The sequence below is a fragment of the Vidua macroura genome, chromosome 10 (assembly GCF_024509145.1).
Source record: "Vidua macroura isolate BioBank_ID:100142 chromosome 10, ASM2450914v1, whole genome shotgun sequence".
NCBI classification, from domain to species: Eukaryota; Metazoa; Chordata; class Aves; order Passeriformes; family Viduidae; genus Vidua; species Vidua macroura.
Window position 1 is genome coordinate 19,115,464 of NC_071580.1, and position 24,300 is coordinate 19,139,763.

The window sequence follows — 24,300 nt, forward strand, 5'->3', positions numbered from 1 at the left end:
GCAAGTTCCTCCTGCCTGTGCTGGGAGACAGCTCTGTCTGGAAAGCTGGGCAGCTGCAGGGCAGCTCAGCTTGCTACTAAAAACCAGAGCAGATGTAGGCACCCCAAGTATAGGAGTGCCCAGAAACCAGGTGGGTAAAATATTGGTGATTTGATGAGTTATTTAGATGGATCACAGGATCGGGACTCAGTACTTTTGTGAGTGTGTGTAGGAAATGTTTCCTAATTGCTTCTCAGTGGAGTTGAGGGTGTAAGAAGGTTCACCATGCAATAATGTGGAACTTACCTCGAAGTACTTCGAAGGGGTGTGTAGGGAAAGAACAAATTTGGGCAGTTACATTTTTTTGGCCTGCTGGCTATCAGATGCCAAGATACAACTTCAAATGATGAGTCTCATGTGAGACTCAAGTAGAAAGCAGATCTTCTTGATCTAAATCAACTTTCCTCACTTTTTCCTAACTGCACTTACTGTTTCATGGGCAACAGTGAAAAAGTTTTATTCTCAACTCTCTGCCCATCAATTCCAAGCGACTGGAGAGGCAGAAAATTTCTCACCTGGCCCTCACCACCTAACCATGTTTTCTGTCAGTCAAGCACCAAGTGTGTTATTCTTAAGATTTCCTTTCTGACTGTGATTTTTATTTTGTAAGGTAATTTCAAAGTAGTGGAAGATTTTGGGGAATGTGAGTAATGCACAGTGCTTATGACACAGCCTGGGTTCTGCCCTTTGTGATGCACAGCTCCAGGAACTGTACCAAATGGTTCATTTTGTTGACTTTTGTCAGAGAGTTTATCTTGAAAGGTTTGTAATGTTACACAAACATGTGCCTCTTCCTCCCCTCCCCAGGTATTTTATGGAATCAGCTCAAAATAATGGGCTGTATCTGTACCATGCTCAAGTGTGTTTTAAAATCATGTTAATATTTTAACAGGTGATTGTTTCCTATTCTTTTACATTCTCATCTATATACAAATAGCATGTTGTAGCCCTAATTAATCAAAATGACACTTTCTACACCCTCAAGTGTTTTCACATTTGCACATGAAGTGTGTTCCCAAAACTCTGTGCTGCCTGATTGATCTCTGCATTGTGCACTTTTCAGACCGATGTGTCTAAAGCTGGCTGAAAAGATACAAAGCTTAACTTCTAATGTGATTTCTTTAATCTCCTTTTGTAGAATTAGTATTACAAACCATGTAGAAAGTCTTTCCAACTTCGCTTTTTGCATCAAGCTTGGCACAGGCACAAAGGACCACATCCCATCTTACACTGGGAAACACACTGCTGGCTGCCAAAAGAAGTGTGAGGAGACATTACTCTTTTGGGAAAGGGTGTAAAAGAAACAAGGCTGTTAAAAACTGAGGAAAGCAAAACATCCTCCAAGGCACAGACTTGCCCCACTGACTGTTCAGACATGGCTCACTCTAGGGCTCCTCTTCCCAATGAGTGCCACAGAACAGACATTAGCTGGTGGTCACATCCAAGAGGAGGATTTACATTCAGTAACTTGTCTGCTGCTAAGGGCACAGATGACTACTCCTGTCCATGTATGCATATATAAACCAGACAAAGACTGCCTGAGGGAATGGGAAGCAGCAGAAAGCCTTTCCTAGGCATAAAGAACTGTGGAGCAGATAGAAAACCCCCATTCATCCTGTGCTTTCTATTTACTGTACATCCCAAAGGGGATGGGTCTCTGCAGGGCCTGGAGAGAAAATGGAGTTTAATACTCTCTTTAAAATATTTCATTTGGGTTCAGGAGTGTCTGACCCCTGGAGGCACCAGTAGGTCCCCACAGAAGAGGTGCTGCCATTGTCTGACACTTTTTCTGCCCACATGGCATGTGTGAAACACAGCCAGTTTTACAGCAACTCATATGGAGGATTTATTGACTGAAGACTCTCAAAGAATTTGCAGAATTTCCTTTCCATTTTTTTTATGGTCTGAGCATGGATATTTCTCTTGTCTGGCTCAGTTCTTTCCTAAAAGCCTGTCTGAACATTTTAGTAAAAGAAATAAAAATACTATAGAAATAAGCATCAGCATGAAAGTGGAGGGGGGAAAAATTTTGCCTTCTCCATTGTCAGAAGTATAGAGTGTAGGTAGAACAGCAGAATTTGAGGAAAAAATACTAATCAGTAAGGTTTTCCTCACCTTTCTGAATTTTTATTTTCTTGTCCTAGAAGAGACAGTTATTTTGTGTCACCTTTCTGGTCTAAGGTCTCTAAGAGAAGATAATCTAGTTTAGGGGTGAGAAGTGCACAGCTTGAGCAGAAGCAGCATGTAACATTTCTTGTCTTGATGTGGACCCAAGTACTGCATACATGAGAATACACGTGTGACAACCTATGCTGGTGTTCCTAGGGGCCAGAGGGGAGGGAGGGTGATTTGGGGCCCAGCTTATTGGGGTTAGAAACCACAGCTTTTCAGGTAGTTATTTACTGATATTAATGAGTAGTGATCGAAGCACTTGCCTTATGACTGTTTTGTAACTTGCACTGGTTTGACTGGACTTGCCTTGCCTGTAGCCTTCTAGAAGACGTGAAGCTCACCTAAGAGTGTGGGGTTGGTTTTGGCAGCCAAAAGTATAATTAGAGTTTCACCCGCACGTCTCTGGCTTACAGAGCCCGGATAACGCAAACCCCCCGGCAGCCCCAAGGACGCGTGTGCTGAGTTTTCACGGCAGCGCCCGATGCGCGGCACGAATCCCGCGTGCGATCCCCGCCCGGCTCCGGCTCCGGCTCGGCTCTGCCTCGCACACCATGGGCCGCCCGCAGGGACTCGCTAGCAGGACTTTGGGCGCCTCCCTGTTGCTTCCCCTCGCGGGCGGCACGCCGGAAGATGCTGCTGTCCTTTGCCGGAGGTGCGAAGCCGCTCGCTGTGGCCCGTAGGGCGGCGGCGAGACGCGGTGCTGACAAAGTTTGCCGGTGGCCGAGGGCCACTTTCACGCGTGAGCGGCGGGGGCCGCCCGGCTCTGCGGGCGCCGGAGCCGCGCCGCGTCCGCGGGGGCCGGGCCGGGCCGGGGGGAAGGGGCGTTGCCATCTGCTGTTAATTCCGCGGTCATTGGATTAGTAAGCAGCGGTGATGAGATCAGCGGGATCGGCTTTCGCGAGGGGGCACGGCGCTCCCCAGCTGTGCCGGCTCTCGCATGAGGCGGCGGCGGGCGGCGCAGGGGGAGGCAGCGCGCACAAAGCCCGGTAGCCGCCGCAGGCCGCCGCCCCCGGGCAGGGCTCCCGGGCGGCCCGAGCCCGCGGCGCCCGCCTCGCTCCGAGCGCGGCTCCCCCCGGCCGCCCCGGCTCCTCTCGCCTCCCCGGGGCAGCCGCAGGCAGCGGGCGGCGGGGAGCAGCCTCTGCTGGGCGGGCGCGCTCCGGGCGGGGGGCACGGGCTCCGAGCGTGGCGAGCTCGGCCACGGCGGCTCCCGAGTTTGGTTACTCGTGCTTCGCGTCTCGTCCCCGGTCTCTCCTCTCTGCCGGCATAGCGGATCGGTGGCGGTGCCGAGCTGGGGGTTTACGGTAAGTTTGCGATGAGCCAATCCCTCAGTTCGTGGGAATTCGGTGTTTTGTTGCACAGTATGTAAAGACGCGTTTGTGAGGGGATTTCTTGTTTTGGTTTGGTTTTTTTTTTTTTTAGTAGTGCTGGATTTCAAGCTGGTGTCTGAAGAAATACACTTGCATACCGTTTTCTGCTTTATAATGAAGTGCTTTACACTATAAATTAGTTTCTTGAGCTATGTAAGAGAATTATTTCTAGATGTTGGGTAAGCGGAGATTTACGTTTCTCATAAACTGAATGTGTCTGACTTTGCGCTGCCGGACGCAAACCCTTTCGCCTCATGATTGCCACAAGCTAATGTTTTACAGTGGTTGCTTGGTGCTTTTTCGGGCAGTAAAAGCCAGACCTCAGTTCAGGTGTTTAGACCAATCTGAAATATTAAACTATCTTTTCCGTAAGAGTATGAGGGTAGCTGAACCTTCGTCAAGACAAACCTGAATTCGCATGCGAGACTTGAGTTTCAACAAAGAAAGGTATTGACTGAATTTGCCCTCGCATTACTGGTAAGAGCTCGGAGCCAGGCAGTGGGTTTGCTGTCGCTGTTGGGAAGCTGTTCCTGCCGACGGACCAAGGGCAGGGGAGCTGAACGCTGCCCCCGCCGCCCCATTCGTTCCTGGAGGGGCTCCGGCGTTGATGTGGCAGCGTCAGTGCTGGCAGCAAGTCATTTGTATTTCTTTGTGCCTTGGAGTTGGAGTGTAGACTGCTACAGGGTGGAAAGTGTCCTATATAGATAGCCAGCTACCACTTCAGCTGCTGGTTTGATGCTGGCTATAGCCCTTCGGTGCTTAAGTCATACCTGATATTTTCACAGTGCTCTGTTTGCCTTCCGGTGACAGAAGCAATCCCTGATAAGATATCTCCACACTGCAAAAGAGCTTATCAGGAGAAAAAAAGCAGTGCCAGAGAGTTGATGCTTGTGGCTGAAAGTGGCCTGACTTGTGCAGTGTATCTCGAAGGATGCTGCATTTTTAATGTTGTTTCTGTAACTAAAGCAGCCCGTCAGGGACATGAATATCAAATTGCTGTTAGATTATTTGGTGCTGCTGACAGAGAAATGCCAGATACTGTACATTCTCCTAACAACAAGCGGAAGTTTTATAACTGGCCTTAGTCATGTAAGTCTGGTTTCCTTGGTAGCTAATGTGCCTCGGTGTCTTGCTGCTGACTCCGGATGTCCTTGGATGACCGTCCTGTGCTTCGGTGACCCTGCCGGGCTGAAGGGAGACTCGGTACTTCCCTGCATCACCGGGATGAGAAAACTTCCCAGCCCCGTGCCTTCCTGAGGCCCTCATGTGGGTGCTGCTCTGGAAGTACACACTGGTGCTGCTGGGCTCCGAGAGCCCTGTCTTCACTCCCGTCCCATCCCATCGGCCTGTTTGTCTTTCAAATGTCACTGCAGCCAGCTCTGAAGAACCGGGCTTTCTGCTCAACAGGCTCTGGGGCTCGGGACTGAGAAAGCAGTGCCACCTTTTTGCAAGGAGCTTTTCAGAGTTGTGAGACTTCTGGGGTTGTTTTTGTTATTGTTTTTGGGGGGGTGGTGTTTGGGTTTGTTTGTTTGTTTTTGAAGAAGTTGTTAATGGTTGGGGTTTTGTTTTGGTTTAGGTATTTGTTTGTTTTTTTTTTTTTTTAAGAAGCATACCCCCCCCCCCGCCATGAGAAGTACTAATTGGATATCTTGTTTCTTGAAAGAACAGATTTTTCTGATTCTTGGTTTGACCAAATTATAGTCATCTTTATGACTCATGTTTGTGCAGCATGTGAATTTCTGAATGATGGGACATCTCTCCTATGACTCCACAAGCAACAAGTCATCAACTTGTCAGGCTTCATTGTTGCTGTGCAAACTTTTTAAATGGATTTTCCATGTACCAAGAAAATTCAAGGCAGCTATTTTTGTCTCATTTTCCTTCACAATCACTGTTTTCCCCTCTTCTGTTTATAGGACATTGACCTCTTTCTATGGAGAAGGAAAATAATTTTCACAGTGGCACTCAATGACATGTTGCAGGACTCCATGTAATGGTTACTTTGTGTTTGCTTCTTTTAATTGAGACGGCTGGAGAGTTTTCCTATGAGGAGCTGATTTGCTTACCCATTTGAGACATAGTGACAGCAATTGAGGAAGAAAGCATTACATGATTTTCTGAGATATTATTGTTAAAAATCTTTGGCTAAAGTGATTATCAAGATCATGCTAGATACTCAACTGTTCCATCCTGGTAATTCTTCATGGCCAAGAAGAGAAAGGTAGAAAGAGGGATGCCTTATTCAAATTCTGTAAGCCATGCTGTGTTTTAGCTGTCTGCTCTCTTCAGTCTGCTTGGCTACTCGCTACTGCTGCACTGACATCCTCTGCTCAATTCTTTTTGTGCTGGAGCAACTTCACTTCAGTGTAAACTTGAGCTCTTGCAGTGGTAAATCCCAGGCTGAATAACAATAATGCAGAGTGGCCTTGATACTCACATCTATTTCCTGCATCAGTTAGTGATGCACTGCTCTGAATACGATAGCCATGTAAAGGAAATCTAGATGTATTTTCTTCTAGCAAGTTTCCCAGGATAGAGGATGGATGTAAATGTTGCTGGACTTCATAAATCCTCTCTGAAGACTGAGGCAAGACTGACGGTAGAGAGGAGTGGAGGCTGGTACTGCTGGGTGCCCGCCTTCCTGGCGCCATCCAGGAAGCAAAGCTGGGCTCGTTGCTGCAGGAATGAAGGGCTCCATGCTGGTGGATGGATGGATGGATGGATGGATGGATGGATGGATGGATGGAGTCCATCTGAGCTGTATCAATGTGGTGTGCACCTTGAGGCTCGTGAAGGTGCAGGCCACACGTGTTGTCCTGGGAATTTTAAGTGTTTATTAAGCCAGAATAGATCCGTTCTCTGTGATGAAGGCATTGGTTAAACCTGCCCACTGAACAGTTAACCAGTTTTTGAAATCAAAACTCTCGGTAAAGTTTCTATATTATGGATAAATATTTGCCTATAATTCTGGAAGTTGTTGTTGGACTGACTGAAAATCAACAAGTGCTGTGGATTGAAACTTGCCAAACCAGACAGCTACCTCACCGACTGTATTTTTGATGGGCTTGTGTACATGTTGGTGAATCTGTGTCACTCACTGCAGCACACACAGCCTTTGGGGGTGACTTCAGACTGTCTTTGCAACATGCTCTGCTAGCTGACTCAGGTTGTGCTGTAGGATAAGATGTTAATGTATCATGTGATTCCTGGAAGAGCAGTTCATGTCTTCTGACTTCTTTAACTTCAGTCAGTTAGGCTCAGGTTGTTTGGGGGGGTTGGTTGTTTGCTTTTTGCCTTGAAAAGGTGTGTGTGCATCGCTACCACTGCTGCTGGGCTGTGCACTGCCCATATACTGGAGACTGCTGCTCCAGAAGGGCTGAAGGCAGCTTCAGGGTAACTAACTTTCCCAAAGAACAGCAGATGTGTTATTTTGTTACAGTGTCCAAGCTGCTGTTGCTTGAAGCCAGCAGTGTAGTGTACTTGACCTGTGCTCCCTCAAGAGTTAAAATATCTGAAATGGTGGATGCTGTCTGAATCCTGCTTTCAGGTGACCTTTGCAAGATGTCAGGAAATGCCTTTTCTTCAGCTGCTTGTACAGCTCTACAGCCCACAAACATTTAGATTGGATGGTGATAAAGTTAAAAGTTTAGTTTTGGTTTGGTTTTTGTCTTTGGAAAGCTGGCAGTATATTCAGCAGCATTCACAGCCCATCAGGGAAAAATCTTTGCCTTGAAGAGATTTAACAGTGCTCTAGTGGCCTTGGTGGCAGCTTGGAAAAATGCATAAAGGAGAGCTAGAAAATGTGGGTTATGTTTTTGGTAGCAGTCGTGGTTAAGAGGAATTGGTTCTCACAGGGTGCCATGACTTCGGGCTAAGAACTGCCAGTAATTGATTGACTGGCAGTAATTGATTAAAACTTGATGGCTCTATTTTGGCTGCCTCTGCTCTATTAAAGACTGGCCCATCAAGAGTGCTGGACAGAGTTCACTACTTTCCTTCCTTTGGCTCCTTTTCCACCAGAAATGGAGTAGTGTCAGGTACTAGCCTGAAATGCAGATAAGTTTATTTTTATATTTTTTGGGGGTATCTTTTTTAAGTGGATGTCACCTTTGCCTCAGAGGCCAATGTGATGCAGCATTTTATTTCTGTAACAATTGAAATGCTGAAATTTTACATAATTTGCTGTGGTTTGGCCATAGCAATTAAGCATGTGAGGAGAATTTATATGTATTTCCATCCTTAGTAAGAGGTGAGGTGCCTGGACTTAAACATGGGTGCTCTGTGACCTAAATCTGTTCATGCTGAAGTCATTTGAACTTAGACCAATGCTGAGCAGTATTCTGTATAATTTTTTGCTTCCCTGTGCTTATTTTCTGTATCTTTGGATTGAACATTGTGGGGTAATCTTGCTTATGAGTAGTGTCAGATGACAAGTTTTATTGTGTTGCATTGCAGAGTGTGGTGACTTAGCAACTTTGAGGATTTGTCAGAGGCTGAAGGGACAAGTAAGCTTTGGTGTGCAGCAATGTAGGAAATCCATCTTGGAGCTGATTGCAATCTACTTCTTTCAGAGCTGTACAGCAGGCTCTTTAGATGAGTTTGCCTTCTTGACTTAAACATGCATTTCCAGAAGCTTGTTCTTATACTGCCTTTCTCATCCTAACCTATTGCTGAAGGGTGCTGTGCACTTGTCTGCAGTTGTGCCCTTCTGCAGTAGCAACTCCTAAGGAAAATTTTGCCAAGAGATTTTGAGAAAGAGAAAAAATTGTCTGTATTTACAGTGTCTCATCAGAAGAATAAGGATTTGCTTCCTGCAGAAATGGATCCATCCCTGGGACCTAACAATGGCCCACACTGCCGGAGCTCATCTCCTGAATCCTCCCCTTGCTGGGGTTGGGAGCTGCTGAGGGAATTCCCTGCCGAGGGGCTGGAATTTCTGCTTTGTCCTGAGGCAGTAGAGGCTTTGCTCTTCTATTCCTTCAGCAGTTTTCCTGCTTGGCACCTGAATATGGCCCAGATCTTTGTGAGAGGGGGAAGTGAGGCCAGTACCTAGAGACCATTCAGGCTCCATCTACACTTCACAGCAGCAGCCTCATGTAGCCTTTGTTAAAAAGAGTTCCTTGAATGTTCAAAAATCAACATATTTAGAGTTGCTTTTTTAAAGGAGTATTAATCATGCAAGAGCACTTGTATAGCTTTAGGCATGGAAAAAGGTGTGATTTTTCAAATCTGATGAAAGGTTTACGTACTTAATTATCATTTAATTTGAACTGCTTCTCCTCTATCTCTTCTTCAAATGAATGCAGAAACAAATTACCTCCAGCAGAAGGATGCCTTTTCTTATTAGATATTGGAGGTCATAATTTTAAAAAAGAGCCACATTGCACAAAGTATTTACATCAGTGCTGCATTTCATACTGAGAGTGTGCTGTCCACAGAAATCCCTACATGGTGGTTGTAGGCATAGTTATGAGCTGTGTGTTGGTTCTTTGTTTTTCTATAAGAATATTCTAAACAATAGGTTTGCTCTGGAAGAGTGAAAATGGCTTGGAAGAAAGTTGGCTGTTGTCTTTGAACACTGAACTAATTCTCAAAAATGTTGAGCTTATTTCCTAATTAAACTATTTCATGATAGAAGCCACACGAAATGAAGCAACAAATTCAGTGTTCTCAACAAGGACTATATTACTTCACATGGGAGAAAATGCATGAGAGTCAAATCTATATGTATAGCCAAAGAAACAGTTGGTTTAAGAGTGGTAATTTTGAGCTTTAACCACTTTCTGAGTTACTAGTGAAATTATAAACAATTTCTTGTTTTGTGATTGACTTTAAGGTAGCTTGGACACAGTAATCTGGTGGCTAGTACTGGTAACTGGTACTTTTGCAACTTTATTTTCCCAGTGTTTTAGACTCCATGTCCAGAATAAGCTCTGCTTTCATTTGCTTTTTACAACAGAATGATTGCAGTGTTGTGAAGTGAATGGTTGCTTTAAAATAAAGTTTATATGCTAATTTATTTGTACTCGTATTCCTTGCTCAATAATGCTATTGCATATAATTTTGTAGTGTGTCCTGTATTTTACTCCATTTATGTGAATTTTTGGTTCAAGTTATAAATAATCCCAAAATCCAGTGTAGCTGACCTGGGGATTTAAGAGTTAAAATTGAAACCTGGTCCTTATGGTGCTGTTTGTGTGGTGTTTTCTGGCTAAGACACTTTCTTGAGTTTAAAAAAAAGCCATTAAAATGAAAATTTACTGCTTCATTTGTTTGATTGTCTTGAAAGTTAATCCTAATTTAACATGTAAAAAGGTGTACTTGTAGATACTTCAAATTTGTGTAACAACTGTGCATGGGGAATTGAGTATCTGTTCCTCATGGCTTATGACTAGTCTGCTTGGATTTAAATTGAGGATCTGAAAGTGTGATAGGAGCACATGCTGAACTCTTTCAGAGACTTAGGGTATTTTGAGGCTCCAGCTAGCTCACCTGGGCAGTTCCATTACTTTGTTCTTTGCCTAGGAAAGGAGCAGCAGTAGCGCACCTCTAGACACGTACTAAACCTGAGAACAATAAATTAAATTCTGACCTTTGGTATTTTCATCCCATGCTTGAGCAAAGACCCTGTCTATGGAGCACATTTTGGGAGTCTGACCCTGCAAGGAGGTTCAGGTGCATTTTCATCTTGCTTTCAGAAATTATGGAGCATAAAGGAATCAAAAGACTGTTTTCCTTGTCGTTGAAAACTATTGTCAAGTGTGTCAGAGATGACAGAAGTTTGAACTAAAGTCAGTGGCACATCAAAGTCTATAAAAGACAGAAACATTGCCATCCCAACCTCATTTTACTGTGTTGCTGCATATTAGTGTTACATCTGGTTTGTTCCAGCACCTAACCATCCCTGCACTTCAGCACCATCAGCCTCTGATGCTGGTAACATCTGGGTAACACTTGCTGTGATATTCTCACTTCTAAGTGTACTGGTCATTCACTAAATATTTATAGAGTCCTTCGGTTTTGATGTTGCAAGATAAAAAGAGTGGGTTTTCTATCATCTTTTGTATTCAAAGGCAAATAATACATTGAAGCTGGTGATTATTTAAAATATTATCACATCAAGAAGTTCCTTTGTACTGGGGTCAGTGTTGACGTAACTGTTTCTAGCAGGCTAGAAAACCTTGCAGAGTTCACTGCTGGCTTGTTTAGACTAAGATGCAGTGTTGTAAGTCAATGATCATCTACCAAAGATGTGAGAATGTGCTCAGGAAGGATTTGTTACAACATGTGCAGTATCTTATCCTTTGAGTTTAAATAGAACAAGATGTATTAAACAAGCATGAGCATGAGATCTGGCATATGTCCTCGTTGTTTTTAAATTTTTTTGCATTCTTATTAGTGTTATTTGAAACCAAGTGTGTGGGTGGAGAGAAGGAAGAGAGGCTCACCTGTGAGATCTCTTGGTGGCAAAGTACTGAAGTGTGGACAGGGAAAGAGAGGAACATTCAACAGCAGTTTCTGAAGGTGCTGGAGAATAAGGTGATTAATTTGTCAAAGGGACTAAGGCTAAGTATTTGTCAGGATTTAAAAAATGAAACAGGGAGTGAAAGTAGACCTCCCAGGCAGGGTGCATGAAGGAAACCATCAGGAATTGCTGCAAGGTCCTCCTCCTTTGGTGCACAAACTCCTGTGAGGAGTCAGCAGTGAAGTGGCATCAGAACTTCCCTCACCTCAGTAAGCTGCAGTGGGATGGGAGGAGGTGCATGAGGCTGCTGCCTTGAGGTTGTGTCTAGGGATACAGTGGGCTTTCAGTTTATAATAATTGGGGTTTTTTTTCAGAGAGTCACCTTCAGCACTGATAATTTGCTTGCGTTTCCTGCTCTTAGACCCAGCAACAAGAATCAATAGTTTGTTTTCACTTGAATACACCTCTGTCTAGCAATGGTGAATAATAGTGCAAGGGAAGAAAAAAATCCATATGTTTTAGTTCATGACAGTTTGACTGCTGGAAAAAGGCACCAAAGGGAAATTCAGAGTGAAATGTCTCAACACTCTGGGGATGTGAGAGTGACTGATGAGCTTGCTTTGACTGCTTTACTCCATCCACATCCTGCTAATAGAGGACATGGCAGCAGGAAGTCTTTGGGAATGCAGAAACCAACCCCCTCCCTTCACTCCCTTTATTTTTAGATTTTGTTTTCCCTGTGGTAAAATCTTTGGAACGTGGGTGAGCAGTGCCCAGGGTTAGATAGAAATGTGACTCAGTAGTGCCTGCTGCCTGGTGTGCAGTCATTCAGGAAAAGAGCAGGAACTGTTTCTCTCACCCTGGGGTGAGAGAACTGGGGATGTAATTCCAGCTTGTGTAGTTCTGACATCATGTTTTCTATCTACATGGATGAAGATAGAGAATTGATGCAGAACTGTTTTTCTTTTAACCATTGGAAGAAGTGGAAAAACCATTGGCTAAACCTAGCATCTAAATTTAGACATCTGAATTAGCAATGCAGGAAGCAGTAGTGTAGCAAACAGCTCAGTTCCTCTGGAGCACTGCTGGCTGGCAGGATAGAAAATCTGGGCACTTAACAGATGCAGGCATCTCTTTACACCTCCTGGGAAAAATGTGTGTGGGATTCTTCCTCTGGGTAATCCTTAAGCCAAGGCTAAACTGGCAGTTTAACTTTTGTCAGAATTCCCAGTGAACGGGTTTTCACAAGGGATTTTTTTACTTGTAGTTTTTTTGGTCTGAATATTTGCTTACAGTAGGGTTTGCTTCCACAGCTGTTCTGCATTTGGTTTCCGTAGTGGTAAGGAATGTGGTGTGCTGCAATCAAAGCTGAGCCTAATAGTCTATTGTAGAAATAAGATTGTAAGGAAAAATTCAAGCAGTTACTTTATTACAGCAAAGATGTGTGGGTTGATGGTCTTGGTAGAATTCAGTTCAGTCTCGTGGTACAAGAAGAAATTTCATTACGTGTAATAATTAGCTTTTGAAATAAAGAGGATTATCTTTCATTTTAATCACCCTGCCTTAATAGCAGGGAAGAAAAACCATTTTATAAGAGTGCCAACTCTGTTCTCTGTGTTTTCTAAAATGACATTTTAATAGAATTTTATATTTATGGGACTGATACTTAAAACTTGTCATTCTTGTGGATTCTTACCTGTTCCCTCTGTATATTAACCAGCTGTCTTTTTAAAGACTGTAAGCTTCTGTCCTGCTTGGCTTGCCAAAAAAAATTCCACAAACAGTTCCTTGTGAGGAGAATTATTACTTACATTGATAATTTTTAACATGCAACTCTTTAATATTCAGCCACATTTCTCTTGTTAACACAAAGCATTGTATATATATACATCATATCCAGTATGTGAATAGCTTGTAAATAAATTACAAAAGTAGGTTTAAATTCATTAGTACTTAGCAAAACTAATGGATTGTAATCAGTGTAATGGCTGATGATAGATTGTGCTGTGCCAGCAGGGGAACTGGCTCCCAGAAGAAGTAACACCACCTCAGGAATGACTAGAGACTGGCTGGTGAATGTGTTCTTCTCCAGATGCTTTTTTAATTCCTTCAATTAACTTGATTAAGCAGCTTAGCTTGAGTAAGCAGAATTTGTAACTTGGAAGTTCTCCCATGTAGGATTTTCCCATTGCCTTAGGAATTAATTCCTTTGATACTGAGTCTGTGTACAGCAGGCAGCCGTGGTGGCTCCTGTCTTGCACAGACACGAGATGGTGTGTGCTCAGTATGAGGGGCACACACAGGGGTGCTGTTTCCCCTCTCTGCAGTTGGTTCTTGGCAGAAGTCATAAATCACAATGATTTCTGCATACTGCAATTGAATGGAGCCTGACTACCTTATTTTTTTATTGGTGTTGGAAGTGCCCTCCTGCTTAGATCACTCTGAGTCCTCCATCACGAGAGAGGGGAACACATTCTTCTCTGTGCCCTGTGGTTCCCAAGCAAGGGAATTGCATTTCCTAACTGTATGACCAGTGTCCCTCCCAGGTAACCCAGTGCATTCTCTTTTCTACCCAATGATTTATCTTCACAGCACATGTCATTAGGGAATAGGGAAAGGGATGTTAAATAGGGAGTCAGAAGGTAGCACAGAGTTCTTGTCCATCTGTCTGCTTTCCTTGAAGACATCCCCTCCCTTTCCAGCAAGGATGGTGGTTATGTTACAGTATCCTATATTTTTCAGAGCACAGAAAAGTGGCCTCAGCTGGAACCAATTTCTATCCTACAGATCCTTGTGGTAGTGGGGAACCCACCCATCAGTAACTACTGCAGCACAAACAGTATTGACTGCTGAGTATTGTGGCAGCCTGGAGCTCTGCAAGGCTCAGCTCTTGTGATTACAGCTACTGGCTCAACAAATTGTTTTCCAAATTGTAAGTCATTCGTTCTGGTCCTGGCTTGCAGTTTTTTGTATAATTATAAGTTTTTTGTATAATTATAAGTTTTTTCTGCAGTATCAGAAGTTGCAGTGTCTTATACAGATTGTCATAAAATCCATGCAGTAATTTCAGAAATTTAGATCTGTGCTTACAGGTGATTTTTTTTTTTTTCCCTTAGGAGACTTTCAGAGAGGAGCTTGGCACTACATAGACTTTTTCAGCTCCCTTTGATTATGCTGTGTTAATAAGATGATAATGTATTCTGATAATTGCTCATGAGTCTGCTACCTAATGAAAGGTGAGGGTTGAGTGTGCTTCCATATGCTTCTCTTTCTAGTAGTGCCAGGTGGGGAGGTAAATACCATAAAAAGATGCTAAAAAATGGGTAAAATTTTAAGCCAAATGTGGCTTCCCAGTATTAAGGAAATTGACAATGGGATGTACAGGAAAAGGAGGGGAAGGGTTGAAAAGGAAAGGGAAACTGGAAAGACTGGGATTGTATCAAGAAGCTATTAACCATAGATGTGATGAAGATGATGTGTGAGGCAATTGAAAATACTTTTGTTTTCCATTCCTTCCTTCACTGTGGAGGAAGACCTCTGTTCATGAGAGAGATTCTCCAGGTGGTTAGAAGTGTTAATAGACTTCTGGGTTTTAATGCTCCATTAAACTTTCATACTGTATAAATTATTTTCTTCAAACTTGCCTCTATTTTTTATCTCTTGACTATGAATTGTGACAAAGTTCATGCTAGATATGAAAATGCACTACTCCTCTGGATCCCATGATTCTTGTAGCAATTTCGGTGTCCACACAGCACTTCAGGGAACAGTTTATCTGTTCAAAGAATGGTTGGAATTTAAACCCCCTCAGATTTCCAGTATCCTTAGATATTTTTTTCCTTAACCTCTTGGCCAAAAGGCTTGCTTTCCTCCTCTGAAACTATTTGTAGTGTTTGTGCAGTATCCCACATGGTTTTACATTCAAGAGTGGTGTGGTTTGTACATGTCTTGCAAGTATTTTGCAGCAGTAAATGATTGTTTGAGAAATGCAAGTTTGCATTTAGGCTCAAGTGAACATCTTGGTTAGTTCAAATGGTTCTGGAAGGATCTTTGTATAAATTTACTTCATTTTATGCTACTTGTGCTGCTCTTGAGGATGTAGTAAACAAAGACCAGTTTAGCTCTGAAGCTGAAAAAAGAATAATTTTCCCAGTATTCGTTCAGGAATGCAGGCTATACTGACTGTATTATAATTTTTACAACTCAGTGCAAGGATGACTTATTTTCCTGGAGGTAGTCCTTTACTTTTAAAGATATTTCTAAATATTACTTTTATTCTTTATCATGCTGGAAATCACGATGATCTGTATATCCCAATACAATCTAGGGTTTTGTTTTTCCAGAATTAAAAACTCAGAGCACTTTGCTTTCAGTATATTCCACCTGTTGCTGAAGCTTAACTTGTAATTACTGATGTGCTTTCTCTCTGTCTAAAGTACTGCTGATCCAAATTTAGACTGAACACATTTTTCTCCAGGGCAGAACAGGTCCCTGCCTGAGTTATTGGAGAATCAGAGTCTGGCAGATTTAGATCATGTCTGGAAGATTGTCTGCAATCATATCAAATATGGGGTTTTTTTACGAAGATTAATTGGAATATGTTATTTTTTTTTTTTAATATAGCTTTTGCAAGGCTTCCAGGACACAGTCCTACTTATTTTATTTCATCTAAAGATTAAGTACTAGTATTTTTAGAATATTTTTAGTCCCATCAAAACTTGCATCCTGATGCAGCTTTCTTCCAAATAACTTTCAATCTTTTTTTCCTCCCTTTTCATCCAATGCATTAAAGAAGGAAATATAGTTTGCCACTAATTGTTACAAATAAAATGCTGCTTAAAAGAAAATTCCCTGCAGAAGACTGCTTAGTAGGGGGAACTAGAGTGTAAAGTTATTTTGAGAAATACAGGCCTTGTGTTTGAGCTTATAGATCACAGTTTGTGTTGAGTTGCCCTGTAGGCAGGCACAAAGCTGATTTATTTTTATCCATACCTCTATTAGGAAGTCTAGTGTGGGCTTTTTAAAGTGCTTTCCTGTGGTCAGAAATACCTGGAATTGTTGGCACTTGCAGCATGAATTTCTTTGAGGATGTACATTGTTAGGTCAGTAATAGAGAGATGTCAATGCTACTCCAAGTAGCAGCTTCTTCCACCATGGCTTTTTCCTAGTTGGAGGCTCTCTCTGATTTTAACACTGCCAAGTCGGGTAGTTTTTCTCCATAGAACAGTATTGATTTGAGAAAGCAGCCTTTCAACTTCATCTGGCTCTAGGACAATGAAAGAGCCAAAAAGAAAATCACATTCCACACAGCCAGCAGGACTTCACTGAGGGCAAACTATACCTGGCAAATTTAGTGGCCTTCTATGGTGAGATTATGGCATTGGTGGATCTGGGAAATGCATTTGCTATAATCTACCTGGATTTGTGCAAAGCATCTAACACTGTCCCACAGGACATCTTCGTTTCTAAACTGGAGAGACATGGATTTGATGAAAGAATCACTTGGTGGATAAGGAGTTGGCTAGAGCAGGGTGCCCAGAGATTTTATGGGTGCCCCATCCCAGGAAATGTTCAAGGTCAGGTTGGATGGGGCTTTGTACAGCCTGGTTTAAGGGCAGGTGTCCCTGACCTTGGCAGGGAGGTTGGAACTAAATCTTAAAATCACAGAATATCCTCAGTTGGAGGGCACCCAACAGGATCATTAAGCCAAACTTCTGGCCCTGCCACTCTTCCAGGACACTGCAAGAGTCACACCATGTGTCTGAGAGCATTGACCAAACACTTCTTGAACAGGCTTGGTGCTGTGACTTTCCCTGGGGAGCCTGTTCAGTGCCCAACCACCCTCTGGGTGAGAAATGTTTTCCTGATAGCCCACCTAAACCTCCCCTTACTCAGCTTTGTGCTATTAACCCGAGTCCTGATGATCTTTAAAGTGCCTTCCAGACCATTCTATGATTCACCACTATGAGACCCATTCTGGGTTCTCACCAGGTGTCCTTTGTGTCTTCAGAAGTCAGATTTTTGACATAACTGTCTGTGAATCTTTAACTCCTTAAAGTCCTGTGCCTTTCCCCAGCCTCTCCTGTGTTGCCAAGTGCCCTATTTCCTAAATTAATAAAAAAACAGACACAAAAATTCTACTTGGTAAAATGGAAAAGCTTTTATAAGCATGAGGAAAATCAATTTTGTTGCTTAGAGCTTAGGCAGTTTGTTTCTATGATATTACTTTCTCCATTATCTCCACTTGTCTGTGCAATTGTTCTCTACTGACAGATGGGCTTTAGTAGTGGCTGGTGTTTGAAACAGATGAAATTCATTGCTGTTGCTTAAATAATGTGGAGTTTTGCAAAAACATTTATTTGTTTAACAGGAAGTTTTGTCTTTTTGTCAGCCCTCCAAAGAAACTTGATTCGTTGCCTCACCTGGGAAATATAGAATCTGTGCAATCTGATTTTGTCATGATGTTTCTTTAACATATCTGAAGTGTGTTTACTTAATTTGTGTTGTTTAGAAGAAGGAACTGTGGGGCTGATGAAGCATTGCCTTCCTGGTTTTGTGTCTTGCGGCTGACTTGACATGAAATCTTCAGGACACTTTGCCTGCAGTTACAACTTTGATGTGAGCGCCTTCTCATCAGGGTTTCTTGGCAAGATGTGGCCTGGCAGCCCAGCCTGGTGTTCCATGTGCTCACTTCCAGGATGTCTGTCCTGTCCTGTAGGAACAGTTATTCCTGAGCCTGCTGCTGCTCTGTCAGAGTTGGCTGAGGGTGGCTATTGACTGAAGTAGCTGAAGGGGGAAGGATTGGGAGGGATGCAGATGGTGTGATTGTGTAAGTCTATTTTCCTATTAAACAAAAGAATACGCTTTTGTTCAGCATCAAACTTGTTCTCCTGCACTCATCTCCTGCATGTTTGTGCAAGAACAATGGCTGGGTTGCCTCCAGCCTTGCCCTCCCCCTCTCACTCTGCAGCCCTGACTGGGGGGAATGGGCCTGACCCCATGTGCATTTGTCCACCCATGGTTTGTCCAAGACAGCCTTCTGGGGCATCTCTTCTACACCAGTCTGTTCAGTTCCTGGGGGAAGAATATCTTCAGCTCTTGTCTGCTGTGTCTGGCCAGAGGCATGGTCTCTTTGTGTCACGGGACTCCTGCAGCACTGCTGGAAGTATTAATGACATCCAGGTCACATCAGGAACTGCCTCTGATGGGCTGCTTCAGCTGAGCACATCTCACAGGTGTTGTCTGTAACTGCTTCAGTCCTAATGGGAATTACACAAAGTGAGACTTGGATGCAAAAGATGATCACAAAAGTATCCTGTTTATTCCAGAAGCATTGCAAATTTTAAGCTGGCGGTGAATGTCTTTTTTATAGAAGATACTGAGGCAAGGCCTTAGAATCATCCACTGCAAAATGTACAGACAGGCACTGTGAGAGTGGAGCCATCTCTTGTGGAGTCTGGCAAATCTGCAGTAGCCTTGTGATGTTGTAGAGCCACAGAGCTGCCACTAGTGAGTGTTCCTCTTTAGCCCCATCCTACCATGGTACTGGTAATAACCAGTTGCAGACCGAGGCTCCCTTATGGTTTACAAAGCCTCGCCAAACTTGGAAAACACTGACACAATCACAGACTGAAGCTTGAGCTGGGGGGCCAAATTTTCACTCCAGTGTGATCTTACAGTTTCTGCAGTTGCAGTAAAGTTCTGGTGAACCATTCTATCAAGCCAGAGAAGCACTCATCTGTCTGACTGTCACTTTCTACCATCTGCAGGCCTGTCCTCAGTCTGCTCAGGGATCATCTCTGGCACATTCCCTGGAATTTGCAACTGGCTAGACTGAGGAATGATGCTTTCCAGGAGTATTTCTCTCATTTATGGCTTTTAACTTATTTCATTTTAAAGGCCAACTGGCTCCAGTGCACATTACAGCAAAAGGAACTGCAGTAAAAGAAAGGCAGTGGGAATGTATTCAGCCACATCTTGAGGCTGTCACTTAATGGATGTTCTGATTTTGAAACTGCAGCTGTAGGCCTATTGATCCTCTACAAAGCTATAGAGCTAAAATATAAAATGAATTGTCTAAAAAGAAATGGGTTAGGCTGGTGAAAAGTAGTAATGACTGGTGAGAAATTGCAATATCAAAATTTAATTATTCCTTGGGTTTTAAATCTCATGTGTGTGACACCTATTGGTATTACTTACTTGGTGAAGCATGGTGAGTAGAAATATAAAATGGCAAATGATCCTGTAAAATGCAAAGTGGAGCTGAAAGCGTAATTTTCAATTTAGTATTTAGCCTTTTTCGTGTGTTAATTTGCTCTTGTGATACAACCCTGACACTTGAATATTAAAAATGGTCGCATCGGCTGTTTGGGAAAAACAGGAAGGTATGTACTGTGACTGAAGGATGGAAGACGAATGATTTTGAAGAAAGAGGAAGATGTAAGCAGAAGCTCATGCCTGTGCTGAATTCTGACATGAAGTTTAGGTGTGCCCCTTAGGGCAGCTTGAAGTGACTGTGGAAATTTGCTCCTGGTTTGGACTGCTGCCTAAATGAATGGTTCTGCCTTTGAGATTTTAATTTTTTTCTCTCTCTTTCCTTTTGCCAGAGCAAGTATTTACATAACTGTCTGGTATTCTAGATCAGAGGGCTTATTCACCTGAAAATAACCTGGCAAAATAAAACACTAGATTTTACTCACTTTAGTTTTCTGAGGCAGACCCATTTCAAGGCCATTTGAATGCAGGTGGCTGAAGACAAAAGGGAATAATGACTAGGAAGGGGTGGTGGAAAGGATGTAGCAGCTTGAACATCTGTACCCTTATGGCAATTGTAGGATTGCATGGGTATTCCTGTTGTATACCCTGGAAAGAAAAGTGCTGTTTCCTTTCAGGAACTTAAGAACTGAAATATCACTAGTTTTAAAAGTACTTGCATAGTAAAAAAAGGTAATTTTTGTTGTATTGTGTTACTATATTTGTTTTTCAAATTGCATTGCTGTATTCTGAGAAGTGATTACACAGAAAAACTGTTTACAGACTTGAAGTATTTTCAGTTCATGTTTCTTCAGAATAGAAATGTCTTCATCTAAAACCAACTTTCAGCATGAAAGGGGAGAATTACAGAAACACATGCAGAGAGAGGAAGGCATAAAACCAACCCAAAACCTCAAGTCAGCTCCGTTCCAAAATACAGTAGATGGAAGTACTTAAAAATGAACATTCCACTGTATTCATTGCTACTCAGGATTCTTTCTGCATTCTTCGTCATATGACTAAACTGCTTCTAAGTCAGATGGTACAGATGGTATGGTATTTCAGATTATTCTAATTCCAAGCAGCTAAATGCACAGGTTTTTTTTAATAACAAGCTTATCCTGAATTTTGAAACAATTACATTTTTGTGGCATTACAAAACAAGTTACTCTTTACGGAGGAATGTCCTTGGGATTTTCAGGATTTGCATTCCTTTCAGGAATCGAAGAAGTCATGACTTAGTGCTGCATTGTTCATCCCACATATTAAATGTCATTTGCTAAGTGTGCATGCAGCATCGAATTTTGTCTGTAGCACAGGATAGCTTGGAATAGCCAAGCATTTTTGTCTGGTTGCATTGTTATTGCATATTCCCAGTTTGACCAAGGAAGCCAACATTGTTGATTTATTGCCCATTTTGAACAATGTTGGATACCAGGATCTATAGTTGAATCCAGGCTACCCAGTCTCTTTAAGTGCCAAAAATGTGCTTAATTCATTGTCACCCTCAAAACAGCGTTGTCATGGTTATGTAGCTGTTTGCACACAGGGAGCAAAGTTGATAGACACTGGGCCTTGTGCCTTCACATTGTCTGGCTGGGGGTGAAAGTCCTTGTCCTTGAACATACATAAACCCTTTTCATCGATTGGCCCAGTGTAACATATAATGTGTTTTTCTTCTTCCTAGTCCTCCTGTAGGGACTTTGGGACTGAAGTTACGTTCAGAGTGTTCAGACACTGTGTCTGTTCTGTTGAGGCATCTGGGGAAGGAGCAGTTTTGGTGCCCACAGAGGAGTGGCCTTGGTTCAGAGCCTACTGCTGCCTCTCTTGGCATTCAGGAGTCCTTGCTGGCTGGTGACAAAGCCCACGTTGTCAGGGGAGGTGGCACTGAGGTCTGGCTGCAGAAAGAAAAAAAAGAATGAGGGCCAACAGCAGAAAGAGTGAGAACTGCTCTGTAGACATTGGCAGTGCTGTTGGATAGAGGCATCTCCTTTCCTGCATTTCTGATAGCCACTTTCACTGGCCAGTGTCATTAGCTGGGACTCACCTTCTGTGTCTCGCTCTCGCCTTCTGTTTCTCACTCTTTGGGTAAGTGTTATTTTAGGAGGAACCTGAATCTTAGTGTGTTCCTAATGTACTTTTGAATTGTGTTTATGTGCTGTCATTTCTTATGCATGTTTGTCAAGCTTCCTGCATGTCTAGTTTGTGACCCAGAGGGAAATACAACTATGAATGCTGAAAGCTGACTTTGCTGAAAGCATGTTTCTTTTATCAGTATGTTCTACTGATGCCAACATACCAAACTTAAGAAATGCACCCTATTTAATGACAGCAAAGTGATGTCACAGCAAGCTTTATGTAGTAAGTGTAATTTGTGATTTTATTGTGAATGATTTCCCTAAATATTTTAGCAATCTGAATGAAGATACTGCTAAGTGACATTGACACGCTTTTCCTGTTTGGAGTTGTACTGTTCCTGTACAGTACATTTACTCTAATCATTGTAGCCTGACAAAGCTCAGCATGAATGGGAAACTGTGAGACAGAAATTATTTAGGCTGCAAAAACCAGCAGTCTTCTCACACAGGGACAAGTAGTGAAATTTAGTGTTAGTCACTAAACCAGTGCAATGGAGAGGTCATATATTAAGACAGTTCGAAATAGTTTGTTTTTTAACTCCTGTAGTGGTTTGAAATTACAGGAAGAGCAAAGATTTGGGAAAACCTTCAAAGCAAAGCTATACAGTGAAAATTGATGTTCTTTCTATTTCTGAATATTTATGTATCTGGTGAGAAGATTTAGGCAAGGAAATCTAAGTTTCTCTACAAGGTATAAGACTGCAGAAAGAGCAGTTGAATGACCCTGTGCTTTGAGAAGTTTCTATTAACTCAGGAGATGGTAAGAAGGTTCTGCAACCAAATATTTCTGTAAGTGAGTTGAACTCTAACGAGTCTGACAGGATTAATCTTCTGTCCCTAACCCAGAGCTTTTGGTAATGCTGTGTAGTGTATTCATCCTGTGCTGCAGACAGGAAGCAGGTCTGGGGTACCTTTGCCAGATGAATTGTCTGTCACTCCCCTTCCCTCCATGGGAGTGTGCATGGCTTTCCCACAGCTGCTGGTGTGAGGAGAAGCTCCTGCAGATCCCCATGGTAGTTGGGGCAAGTGTGACTTTCCTGAAGTTTCTGTGCTGCCAGTGTGTGACCTGTGGAAGTAGGGAAGATTTTTTTGGTGAAGACAGGCTGGGCCCTGGTGAGCTGCATCCCTCCAACAGCAGCTCGTGGTAGGGTGGAGGGCACAGTGGTGCTTCCCTGCTGTGCCATGCCTGAGCTGGGTCTCTGCCATCTGCCTGGTGTAAAAGGACAGGACACAGGCGAGGCCATAGATGATCATCTGCCTTTTGAGACACATTGCTCCTTCAAGCCCCCAAGGGGATTGTTGTGAGCCGCCAGGAGGACTTTATGGATGAGTTGCTCCCCATGGAGCTCACATTGCTGCTGCCGGGGCTGGGAGGCAAGACTGCTCCTCACATAAAGTCTTCATGTCAGCTACTACTCAGCTCCAGCAACCAGAGCTGCCTAACTGCAAGATTTTTGCACTGTTGTTCCATGGTAATGTTCATGTGTGATGAAAGACTTAGTATTGTAAGATACAGTTTCAAATTAAAGTACTTACTGAGGGCAGCCCAGAGTGCAGGCACAGTTGTGTGTATATCAAGGTACTCATAATGATGCATTTTACTCCTCTGAATTACTGATCTATCTATTAGCAGCCTGTTTATGTTACAGTTTGGGGCACATGAGGAAGAATGTCTGTGGCTTGCCAAGTGAGTCAATTCAGTGTTTATAATTCTTGGTGATTTGCCAGGCAAACATCTGTGCCAAGTTTAGTTTCTCATGTGATCAGGAAGTGATACAGCAGGATGCACTGAGGACTTCCCCGGCTGTCTCCCCTCAGTACTCTGATAGGAATGTGGCAATTGTCTTGTGTTTTAAAGTAGAAATTTTCAAAGGCATATGTAGAGCTAAATCTCAAATAGATGTCACTGACGTTCCCTTTGAAAGTCTGATGTTTTCCCCTTTTGTTTCCTTTCAAGCTCCAATAATCACTTTTTAAAAGAAGTTACTCAATCCCTGAGCATGTGTCCTCCTATGAAAGTTTGCTTACAACACTTATTCCTGTTGCTTCCTTGTGTGTGTATTAGTGTCACTATTTAATTTCTTCTGGGATTATAGGTGTGGAATAAAGTACTGAACTTGCTCTGCTGGGCCAAATTGGCATCATGGCTTTGAATCCTTGCATCAACCCATGAGTGCTTGTGCACTATTGGAAATGGGAAGCATCAGCTTAAGTATAATTGCTGTTTAAAGTTTTGAATTCCTCTTACGTGGTTTGGAAAGGAATAAGGGGGGTCATTCAAGTTGAGCTCACGTGGAGAGCTCCTGTGAACTGTGAGTCTACCTGCAAATGTGATATGAGGGGGTTGGATACTTGTGTATATTGTTTTATTTTCAATCATTAAAAGTAGTTGCAATGAGTTGGTGTTTCTTTTACACTGATGTGTGTGCGTATGCTCTTGTGGGAACCAGCCACCAGAAAATATTTTCCTGTAATAACTTAACTGTCATGTGGTTTTGAAAAATCACCTTTGTACTTTTACTTCTTTTTTGGTTTATTTTTTTTTTTTTAAGAAGACTAGATATGGTTTAATTTCTGTATTTAATACATGCTGAAAATATTTTACATGTTATTTGCCATTGGAAATAATAAGAAGACTTCATTTACTTCTCAAACTTTGGTTGGATGGTAAATTTTATAGGGTTTTTTTCTTAAACTTCTTTTTGTTCCCTTTAATTGTGCATACATGTTTCTTAGCTTCTTTCAGAAATTATCTTTGGAATGGGACTGTGTGTTTGGAGTAGAAGTTCTTTAAAAGGAAGAACATGGGCTTGACTTAGCAAGTGAAATATTGTAGGATTTTTTTTGCAAGAACATTTCTGCCCAT

General features: G+C 42.6%; 1 protein-coding gene across 16 annotated transcripts in view; it reads left to right on the forward strand.

Annotated features, from left to right (window-relative positions):
* SPSB4 (splA/ryanodine receptor domain and SOCS box containing 4) overlaps window positions 1-24,300 on the forward strand; it is a 158,818-nt gene that overhangs the window by 75,510 nt on the left and 59,008 nt on the right. The window contains exon 4 of one of the 16 annotated variants that reach the window (XM_053986184.1): window positions 14,160-14,279. The exons of 14 other annotated variants lie outside the window; for them this stretch is intronic. The gene's annotated coding sequence lies outside the window, so the exon portion shown is untranslated. Of the gene's footprint in view, window positions 1-3,417; window positions 3,513-14,159; window positions 14,280-24,300 lie in introns of those variants that run through there. One more of the 16 variants, XM_053986186.1, reaches the window with a different exon arrangement.